The 11152-nt window shown below is 49.3% G+C and overlaps 1 protein-coding gene across 2 annotated transcripts in view; it reads right to left on the reverse strand.

Annotated features, from left to right (window-relative positions):
- large2 (LARGE xylosyl- and glucuronyltransferase 2) overlaps nucleotides 1-10641 on the reverse strand; it is a 56598-nt gene extending 45957 nt beyond the window's left edge. For both annotated transcript variants that reach the window (XM_070958620.1, XM_070958611.1), the window contains exon 1: nucleotides 10151-10641. The gene's annotated coding sequence lies outside the window, so the exon portion shown is untranslated. The remainder of the gene's footprint in view (nucleotides 1-10150) is intronic.
- Between the last annotated feature and the right edge of the window lie 511 nt (nucleotides 10642-11152).

Raw genomic sequence — 11152 nt, forward strand, 5'->3', positions numbered from 1 at the left:
CGTCAATCAAAGGGACAATAAATGCATGCTGGGAGCAAAGATCAGCTCCAGAAGGACTGACGAGCAGAGACGAGACAGACGCACACAGAGGGGACGACGTGTCCTCTCCGGGGACTCAGGCGAGTGTTTACAGAAGGCTTGAAGCATGACTCAGCGTGTTTTTAAAGCTGCGGCCTCACAGAGCTGCCAGCATGGCTGCATGCTCTTCTTCTTCTTCTTCTTCTTCTTCTTCTTCTTCTTCTTCTTCTTCTTCTTCTTCTTCTTCTTCTTCTTCAGCCATGTGCTCGCTCTGCTCATTTGTCTACCTGCAGCGTAAACAGGCCCAGTCTCACTCATCACACCTGCGTCAGTGCTGGATTTGCTCAGAAGGATCATTTATCTGCGGAGGAAACGCCGCGGCGTGCCGCTCACACGCCGCTGAGCGCGCTCATTACAAACATCTGGCTGTGCTTTGACACAGCAGAACAAAATGCGGCGTTTTCCACCTGAAGCACGTTTCTGCTGCAGATCAGCCGACGCTCTTCATCAACGGCACGGATGACGTCTGCACACAAACATCCAACAGCAGCGCAAACTCACTCATGTCCCCGATTCCAGCCAGGCTCCTCCTCTGATGTCTGACGTGAGGACAGAGACGCAGAGTGGACGTATCACACTCTGACTGGTGGACTCGGTGGGACCGTCTCATGCACAGTCCAGGTCTTATTTTGAGGTACAGCGTTCAAAAAGCTCGATGGAAACAGCAAATGTGACAAAACTTCACGGCTTGTAAGTTAACTTTAAAATGCAGACAAGCTGAAATACACCTTAACCAATCAGGAACGAGCTGACGCCGTGTCTCCGTCTTGAGAGTCCTGCAGTAAACCCACAGAGCTCCGTCTGTCCTCCCTCTCTGTCCTCCTCCTCCTCTTTCTGCCTGTCTGCTGACACGATAAAGTGAAGACGGAGTGGAGTCTTACCTCGGGGAGCGTTTGGGTGAAGCCTGGGGAGGGGACAGACTTCCTGTCCACACAGTGTCCACACAGTTCATCTCTCAGAGACGCAGAAGTCCTCTGCAGCTGAACGTTCCTCCACGCTGACGCCCACAAACAGCTAATACGAATACGAAAGGCGGCCTGGAGAGAGCCGACACCTCCCGAGGCTCAAACACCCCCCCCGGCCCCAACACCTCCCCTCCATGATCCTCCATTCACACTGCCCTGCAGGAGGCCCCCCCCCCCCCCGCCTTAATGTGAGGAGGCATGTTGAGAAGCCACATGCTGGACCAGGACACCCCCAACAAGCCCCCCAGCTCTGTGGTGGACAACACAAAGGTTACTGGAGGTCAAAGTGAAGCACAAAGGACATCAGACTGAGGACAAAGACATCTAATAATGTCCCCAAAGAGGCCACACTGACATGACTGCACACAGTCCCATCAGGAGCGCCTCGTCCCCGTCCACAGAAAACCACGTGTCTCCACATTTGTCCTTGTGTTATGTCACAAACCTGAAGACGAGGCGAGAGGACAGCAGTGACTCCGTCCTGTCCCGCTGTCCTGATGTCTTTGGACACTTCAAAACAAGTTCTCCACCAGAACAACAACGTCTCCAGAGTGGACGAAGACTTGTTTCAGACTCAAAACACAAAGTTCAGGACTGCTTGAATTCTTTAAATGTGATTCAAAATATAAAGACCAAAACAGGAAAGACAGAAAACCAGCAGTCTGAAAATAACTGGAATACAGTCCGAAAGGCTTTCTGGCCAATAAAAACTCATCTCTCCGCCTGGTAAACTCTGACCTGTCAGCTCAAACCAGCCGTGCTCCCAGGCCGCTGCAGGTCAGAACGCTCCAAAATCCCATTTTCATTTGGGGCTCTGAACTCTCCTTCAGCCGCCATTTGCTGTATTTCATCCATCACTGACCGCTGCAGCCAAAATACACGTGGAACAGCCACGAGGCGCTGCGGGGGCGGGCGGAGCGGGTTTGTAGGTGGAGGTAAGGCGGGTGTAACAGGTAGCTGTAATTACACGATCACGCCTGGTGTCACCCTCTGGTGTCTAATCGCTCCGAGCCGCCGTGTCTAAAGAAGACCAGCTGTGGTCAGAGCGGCTTCAGCCAATCAGAACCGAGGCCTCGCCACGACATTCAGCCGTGAAGCTGCCGAGCTCACGCACCAACAACTGGGAAAATACGTCAGTGAAGGGTTGAATTTGTCCTTCATAAAACCACTGAAACTGTCCAGCTGGCTGCTCCCACACACACACACACACACGCACACACACACACGCGCACACACACACACACACACGCACACACACACACACACACACAGGAATAGGCGGCGTCTATAAAAGGCATCAGAGCTGCTGCAGATCTGCTTCACACCTCGAACACGGAGACCCTGCGCTGGACATGTGACCAAACACCAGACAGACATCTGTCTGTCCAAAGTGAGACACTGACCAGCCACAGGCCTCGACGTTCATGGTCTCCACAGGATGAATCCTCACCTTCAGCCTCTCATTTGTGGTCGTTTTTGTTTGTTTTGAGGATCAACAAACATCACAAACATTACAGTCCGAATGGAGGCTTGTCCACCTTCATCCTAACCTTCACCTCAGTCTTCATCCTGAAACTTAATGATTATGTGGACCTACATGTCCCATGAGGACGGTGAGTCGCCACAGTGTGACAGTCCAAACAGATTTATGTCCCCCCGCGGTCCGATGCTCACGCCCACCTCACGCTCTGATTGGTCAGCTGTGTGCAGGTGAGAACGGGGTCTGAACTCCTCGCTCTAGTTCCCTTCGTCCGACAGCACGGACGTCCTCCAGGGACACTGTCTGAAAGTGTGAGCCGTGTCTAAAGGACATCAGGTCTCCGTCCTCCCTGTGACGCACTTTGTCCTTCAGACGTGGACAGACAAACGACCCGTAAACGAAGCCGGACAGCGATTGGCTGAGCTGCAGAGACTTCAAAAACTTTACACAAACATGCACTAATGATGCAAGCGACAACCAGCCAATCACGTGTGTTCTGATGCCTGAAAAAAGCAGCTTTTCTCTGCTCCGATCAGTTAAATAAAAAATGGACGTGAGCGTGTAAATTACATACGACGGCCATCGTCCTCCATCACGTCAGCTGGTTTTAGAAATCACAAAAACGTTCTTACGGCAGAATAAATGACGATTAAACCGCCGTCAGCAGACGCTTTAACGTCGCAGAGTGAATCAAAGGGAGCTGCGAGACGCCGAGCAGCACGTGTGGACGTCTCATCCTCAGTATTGACCGACATCGTTCTGACAAACAGCTTTCAGCTGGACCGCAGCTCAAACACAAACACAGCAAACAGATAACGAGCTGAAATCAATCAGAGCTGCAGAGAGACGATTAGCACGCGGCCGCCAGCCTGCGCTCGCTGGACGCGCTTCAGGAGACGTGGACAAAGGAGACGAGTGACACAGAAACCTGTTTCCTCGCAGGGGAGAGGACAGGGACGCAGACATGAGTCTTCCTCTGCTGTCCACTGAACAAACAGACTTTCTGACTTGTGGAGATGAAATCCTAATTTCTCGTCACGCTGAGGTGATTTAATCTGAAAACAGCTCGTTTAGCTCCGCTCGGCCTTCGTTAGCGTGTGCCGACCTCCAGTTTGACACACAGCCGACGGCGTCCTCCAGGACGCAACCAGGACGCCTTTCACAAACACAAACAGTCAGAATGAAGCTGTTAAAAATGTCGACAACAGCAAAGCATCTGACAGGAGCCAGAAATCAGCATGACGCTGAAAATCAACACTGGAAATCTCACAGATATGCTAACACGATTAGCACTGCTAACCCTTAAGACGTCCTTTAATAAACACACACACAATCGTTACTTTAAACGATTCAATCGTTTAAAACTACTTCAGCCTGAAATATACAGATTTTATTATTACACACACACTCATTTCAGTGGCGAGGCACACTCGCAGAAAACAGTTAAGTGTGCTTGCTTTGAAGGGTTAAAAGTAGCGCCATCTGGTGGACAAATATAAACATCGAGTAAAAGCTAGCAGTCCAAAATGAAATCTTAACATAAAGGAACGTATTAGGTCACACAAGATAAACGTGGGATCAAAAAAGGCCTTTTCACTGGTTTTCAATGGGACATTTTTGGTCGTTAGGAACAAATGTGTTGTTTTTTTGTATAGCTGTAAAATGTTCATTCAACACAGCCAAAATGGCTTGAAAATAAAAAGCTAAATGGCACAATGTGTCTCTCGTATCTCTTAAGGGTTAATTAGAGGCTGGAGAAGAACTTCCTGGTCAGTAAGCTACAAACAGCGTCTTCCTCACAGAGGAAGTACATCCTCCTGTCACCACCAAGCTTGAGATCTTCCCTCTGAAAAGTTCTCAGAGATGTTTAAGATCAACCTCCAGAGTTGAAACCAGCTCATTTTTAGCCACATTAGCGCCATTCCAGCGTTATGCTACCTGCTGAGCAACAGGCAGCAGACAGACACAGGTAGCATTTAGCATGTGGAGCATTTAGCGGCCAAATATTCCTGTCAGGAGACCAAAAACAGAGCGAGAAGAGAGAGAAGACACGACTGACGTTCACCAGGTGACACAAACACGGCTGCACACAGGTGATCGCGCCGCTCTGGAAGAACAACACATCAACTGATACCAGCGTTCACAAAGCGTTTTTAAAACCAGGAGCTCTGACCAAAGCGAGGATGGAGGTGTGAAACGTGGTCTGCTCCACCTGCATCACACTCCATGTTGGTTATATTTCTGTTGAACATGAGCAGAGGGAGGGAAAAGTCTGCGGGCTCCAGTTAAACAGCAGCTGCAAGGACGTTAGAGACAACACTGAAGAGGACGTCACAGTCAAACCTTCTGGCAGCAGTTTCCATTAAAGAGTGTGTGTGTGTGTGTGTGTGTGTGTGTGTGTGTGTGTGTGTGTGTGTGTGTGTGCGGTTAAATCTGCGAAATGCACGGCTGGGTAATGTCTCTTTCTGCTTGGTCAAACACGTTATTTATTTCTCATTGTGTGTGGCCACAGGCCGTAAATAAATCTGTAATTACCCACACAGCCGTCAGGTGGGGTTAATGGAGAAACCATTAGCAGCAGAGAGAGGATGGATGGAGGGGTGGAGGGAAACAACAGAGCAGACACGGTGGAAGGAGAGGTGGAGGAGAGGGAGGAGGAGGAGGAGGAGGAGGCAGCTATGGGCATAAGCAGCAGATAATAGTCATTAATTAAGCTTATTATGAATCTGTCTGCCACCCTGCCGCTCGCTGCCTGGAGACGGGTCAGCAATTAAAACAGGATCATGTGAAACGAAGGAGGATATGATTTTTAAAAAACTGCTCTTCTGACATTTGTTTCCTGCTGTCCACAAATTCCACGAAAACATCAACAGCAACGTGTCAACGTGTCCCTCAACACGTCCCACAAATGCATCATTTCATTGAAAAAGAGGCTTCGTAGTTTCTTCAGCTGTACAACAGAAGGAAGTAGAGCTTCAGTTTGGGACTATTTTCAGCGGCGGATGAATCCACAGTTGGTGCTGCAGTGACAGAATAAAGTCAACTTTTATTCTTCTGAAACTTTTTGTTATTAGACGAGGAAGAAGAGGCATCATCATCACACTATCAGCTGTATGAGCTGCAGAGCACGTTCAGGCTCACTCAGCGAAGCTCGTAACGTTAAAATTATGCAGCACGTACCTTTGAAATATTGATCATATCTTAACGTTCAGGTCCACAGGAAGAGCTCGTTAAAGAGCCAATGACAGCACAGCACTGCGGTCTGACGCCATGCTCATGTCTGCACTGTAAGCATGAAGCTACAGCCAGTTAGCATAGCTTAGCATAAAGACCAGATCCTTCACATACAACTACAAACAAGCCCCTGCTTTGAGTCCATATGTTAGGCTAAGCTAACGGCTAAGCTAAGCATGTCCTGAGGAGGGCATTGATGTTTTCATGGAGACAAACTGAATGACCGCATTCTCCAAACAGGTCTTTGAACGCACCGTGGCATCCTGTGGTTAACAGACACTGAGAGCACGGACGTCGTGTCGTCAGGTGAGCACGTCTGAGACGTGAAACCTCTGAAGGCTTCACACCGAGCGTGGACGGAGGAGGAGGCGGGACTGAAAGCTTCATCTGAACTTCATCTCCCAGAAACGACATTCGTATATTATTAATATGCAAATTAGGTTTCAAACAACACAAAGACGACTCGTTTCTGTCGACCTGTTTTCTTAAAATATTTGCTTTTAGGAACAGAATTCACGTTTTTCTTGGTCTTTTACTTGTTGTTCAGACCCTCACGGCTCTTGAAGGTCCAGAAAACACGGCTGATTGGTCTGATGGTGAAAAGTGACTGGAACACAGGTATGTCTACCTGTTCAATGCTTCACCAGAGATTCTCTCTTTAACTGCTTCAGCACCATAAACCATCAGTCCTGCACTTTGTGCATCCTCGAAATGAGCTTTTCATCAGCTGCAGACCCTCCACTGAACTCGCATCAGCGTCACCTGTGCTGCACAACACACCTGGAGACGGGACCTTTCAGGTAAACTGCTCCTCTGACAGGATTCATCAGTAAACATCACACATCCCACAAACGACGAGCTCCTCAACCGAAGGATTCACGCTCAGATTAACTTCTTAAATCAAACAACGTGGAACTGCAATACTGCAATACTGCAATACTAAGTATACTATATAACCTGTATGCTAAATGCTAACGGCTAACTGCTAGCAGCTGTGCAGCATAACATGAAATTACTGTAAACAGGAACGAGCTGCTTCATATTCATCGTGTTCAAACACACACACACACACAAACACACACACACACAGTAGATGTTCAGTAGAATCATGTGAGTCGCAGCTTTTAAAATTCAGGGTTTTAACAAATGAAAACTCGTCAATCACACACACGAACCTGAACACACGTCTCTTCATCCTCCCCTCCTCTTCGTTCTGATTAATTCTCAGCTCAGCCATCTGTCGCCCGCGCTAACAGGTGAGACGGCGTCACAGCGGCCATCGACTGGAGTGCCAACACACACACACACACACACACACACACACACACACACACACACAGCTCGGTAATTATTTGCTCAGTTGTGCTGCAGAGTGACTCACATGTTCAACAACGGCCAGCTGATCCACACACACACACACACACACACAGAAAACCTCTTTCATATCACAGTAAATTGAATATCTTCATGTTTCATCGTGATGATTTATTGATATCATCTGGAGTAAAATGTCTGTTACACGTCTCAAAGGTGGAGCAGCACGTTGGGGTGGAGGCCTGATGCTTCTGTGATGTCACAGTCACAGTCTTTGTCCCGCCCCTCCTCCATCAGGCCAGTGATGGACGAGTCTGAGTTTTGTTATGAAGCAATAAAAACACAATAATCTGAATAAAATGTTCTCTTTGTGCAGCATCCCAGCACATTACGACTGTCCTCCACGCGGTCGGACGAACTGCGAGAAACACGTTGAAAAAACGGCCAAAATGGAAAAACAAGAGGATGAAATATTCCTTCTTCCGTTTCCCATAATGCACCTTGATAGCATCCTTTCAACAACCACAGCATCAAACGCGACACCTCCAGGTGTGAAACACACTTCCTGCCCAGCTGGAGACGTAATAACCCCGATGACATCATGAGTGACATGTGACACATGAGCGGAGCCTCTTGAGTGACAGCAAACCTGAAGCATCAAACCAGCAGCGGCCGGCGTGCAGCTCCTCAGACTGAGCCCCCTCCCACCCCCACCCCCACCCTCCGCTAACAGTGCATTAGCATAACGTGCTGCAGGTGAAGTGTCACAGCGAGTCATCAGGGACTCCAATCGCACACTTGAGGGATTTCCGAGCGAATGTAAACGCTGTTCCTCATTTCCTGAATCTGATTTCACACTTCCTGAACGGGTTAAGCGTGGAGTCCACGGCGGCAGCGGGAGCAGAGCGCCGCTGCCCCCCCCCAGCGCAGGGAGGTGATGAAGTGAAGGAGGTGATGAATAGTTAACCACGGCTCTCTGAGGGCGGGGAAGTGTTCACCTCTGTTATTAGACAGAGGGACGGGAGGAGACGCCTGGTTTTAAACACTTCCTGCACTTTCCTTCAGAGTAAAACACACACACAGCGAGCACAATGCAGAGAGGAAGAGGCGCACACACACCCATGATGCATTGCATCTGCCAAATGGCAACTCATGCAGGGCGTCTTTCAGGGGGGAGTGAAAGGGAGCAGCAGAGTGTCAAAGACGGAACAGCTGTTAGGACGCAACCTCGGGGACTCACACTGAGTGTGTGTGTGTGTGTGTGTGTGTGTGTGTGTGTGTGTGTGTGTGTGTGAGCGTGAATGATGATGTTTTGGTGTTTGATACACATCTTTCACTGTATCCTGACTCAGCCTTTCCCTTAGCTTTGTGCGGCCTTTTAGCCTCTTTCAGTTCCCAGTTTTGGTTTTGCAGCTCGTGTCCCGCGACGAGCCGACGCGCTAACACGCTAACACACCGTTAGCGCCTAGTCGGTGAGGAAAGTGACTGAATCAGAGCTAAAAGAGACTGAACGTTAGACTCTGCGCCATCAGGTGGGCACAAGCTCTGCTCCTGAAGGCTAACGTCGCGCTTCGTCTGCTCGCCGTGTGAACAGACAAACGCTACCGCCGCCAAGGCGATAAACGTACGTCAGTGCTTCATTCATAGCGTGCTGCACTGCCCCCGAGTGGCCAGAGAAGACAATGCATGCAAGCTTAACAAAGCAAAATGAACCAGGAATCTGATCATAGAGAAGTGAAGAAGAATTTTGGCTTCTGGTACTCGACTGTTCGACACACTTCGATCGATATTAAAAAGTGTTCAGGTTTGATCTTCAGCTCATGATGGCGCGCAGGGCTGTTATTTAGCCAAAAAGAGACCACAGATGCACATTAGCTGTTGGCAAAACTGCTGCTGTTCAATGCGAATCGATGCACCATAAACAAACAATATTAAAACTCTTCAGTTCTGGCTGATTTAGCGCCGCCTGTGGTGACTGGCAGTAACTGCGGCTGCTCCTTTCAGCTCTCATGTGCATTGATGGCTGAGGTCAGTTTGCAGACCGACAGGAAGGGGCTGCGAGATAACAGAAGTCTTAACGAGTGAAACTTTAATGAAATTCATTCCTTCCTTTATCCGTTCATATCGAACGGCTTCCAGAAGATCAGCGAGGAATAATCCATTACCCTCCCAAATCCTCCCTCCAGAGGCAAAATGGGCCAAAACCTTCACCGTAAAATTCAAAATAAAATGATTTCCTCCGAGTTTCATTAACTGAACATTACAAAACCTCGGCCATTTGAATAAATCAGTACGTGAAACGAGTATTTCTGTGGAGAAGAAGCCGAGCTGCAGACTGCCGAGCGACACGACTCCGTTCATCATGTTCTTCATCGTCCAAGCCGTTACAGAACAGGTGAGTCTACCTTTTCTCCTCTGGTCCCCAGCGTTTAATTCAGAATAATGACTAACTGAGACTGTGCTATTGTTAGCGTAGCTGCTGTTAATGGAGATCGTACACGGTGTTACTGCATGTGGAGAGAAAACTGAGGTACAGAGCATCACCTGCTCGAGTCCTGATGCTCCAACCAGAGCGTCTACAGCCACCCTACGCTTGTTTTTAGAGTTGAATATGAAGCCCGGAGGAATCAGGTCATCAGCCATGACCTCAAAATTCAGCATAATTAAAAATAGAAAATCAAAGGTTTCACTGAAGAAATACACGTTCAATGATGAATGATGGTTATTAATCAGCTATTCACAACAATATTCACAGTTTGAATAACGAAATAACAGCTCTGGAAGGTAAAAACGTGTGTGTGTGTGTGTGTGTGTTTGAGAGAGAGAGAGAGTGTGTGTGTGTGTGTGTGTGTGTGTGTGTGTGTGTGTGTGTGTGTGTGTGTGTGTGTGTGTGTGTGTGCTGAGGGGGTTTCATGGCTCAGTGGATAAGAATGTAGCTCAGTTATCCAACACACAGGTCACAAGAACCTGACACACGCGCACGCACGCGCGCGCACACGCAGAAACACACACCGCGGTGCTCAGACTCACACCGGAGACAAACCAGCCGCTTGTCTCGTCCGCACAAGTGAAAGCTCACCTGTGTCTGTAGCTGTGGAGGTCGGTTGTTCCGCGGCTGCTCCGCGCGGAGGATCACTCCATGTCCTAATCCATTCAAAAATCCACCCAGAAACAGGGAGAGAGCTCTGCAGGAGGTGCTGGAGGAGGTGGCATTGCCTCCGATCCAGAGGGTGTGTGTGTGAGAGAGTGTGTGTGAGAAACACTCACACTAACAGCTCCGAAAAACTGTCCTCAAACGGCCGCGCGCACACAAACACACACGCAGAGCAGGCGGAGAGGGAAGCCAGGTGGCGGAGCAGAGACGCGCTGAGGCGCCGCAGAGCTCCGGAGGAAGAGGCCGAGCCCGAGCGCGGCTCACCCCCAGGACGGCGCACCCCGCCTGGGCTGCAGGACAGAGGACTGTCCGCGCGTCTCTGTCGGTCCGCTGCTGAATCACAAACCGGTCGGTGTCCGCTGTGAGGAGAACACACACTCTGCTCCTTCCACTCCGCTCAGCTCCTCCTGAAGAATGAGGAGCACTGCAGCAGCACCACCCCCCACGGGATAAACCCCGCCCCCTCACACGGCTCAGCCAATAGCAGAGGCTGCCTGCTCTTACTTCCTGCCCTCTCTCGCTCTGATTCTCTCTCTTTCTCTCTCTGTCTCTCTTTTCTGTCTCTCTCTCTTATCTCTTTATTATTTTGTTTTTAGTCTCTCTCTTTCTGTGTCTCTGTCTCTCGTCTCAGTCTTTCTCTTTGTCATTACTCTCTCTTTCTGTCTCTTCTCTCTCACTCTCTTTTTTGTCTCTCTCTCTTTCTGTCTATACTCTCTCTCTTTCTGTCTCTTGTCTGTGTGTGTGTGTGTCTCTGTCTCTTGTCTCGTCTCTTGTCTCTGTCTGTCTGTCTGTCTCTCTCTCTCTCTCTCTCTCTCTCTCTCTCTGTCCCTTGTCTCTTTTTGTCTTTAGCCTACCTCTCTCTGTGTCTCTTTCTCTCTCTCTCTGTCTCTGTCTCTCAGCAGGAGCCAATCACAGACCGTCAGCCTC

This window comes from Chaetodon trifascialis, chromosome 1 (assembly GCF_039877785.1).
Source record: "Chaetodon trifascialis isolate fChaTrf1 chromosome 1, fChaTrf1.hap1, whole genome shotgun sequence".
NCBI lineage: Eukaryota > Metazoa > Chordata > Actinopteri > Chaetodontiformes > Chaetodontidae > Chaetodon > Chaetodon trifascialis.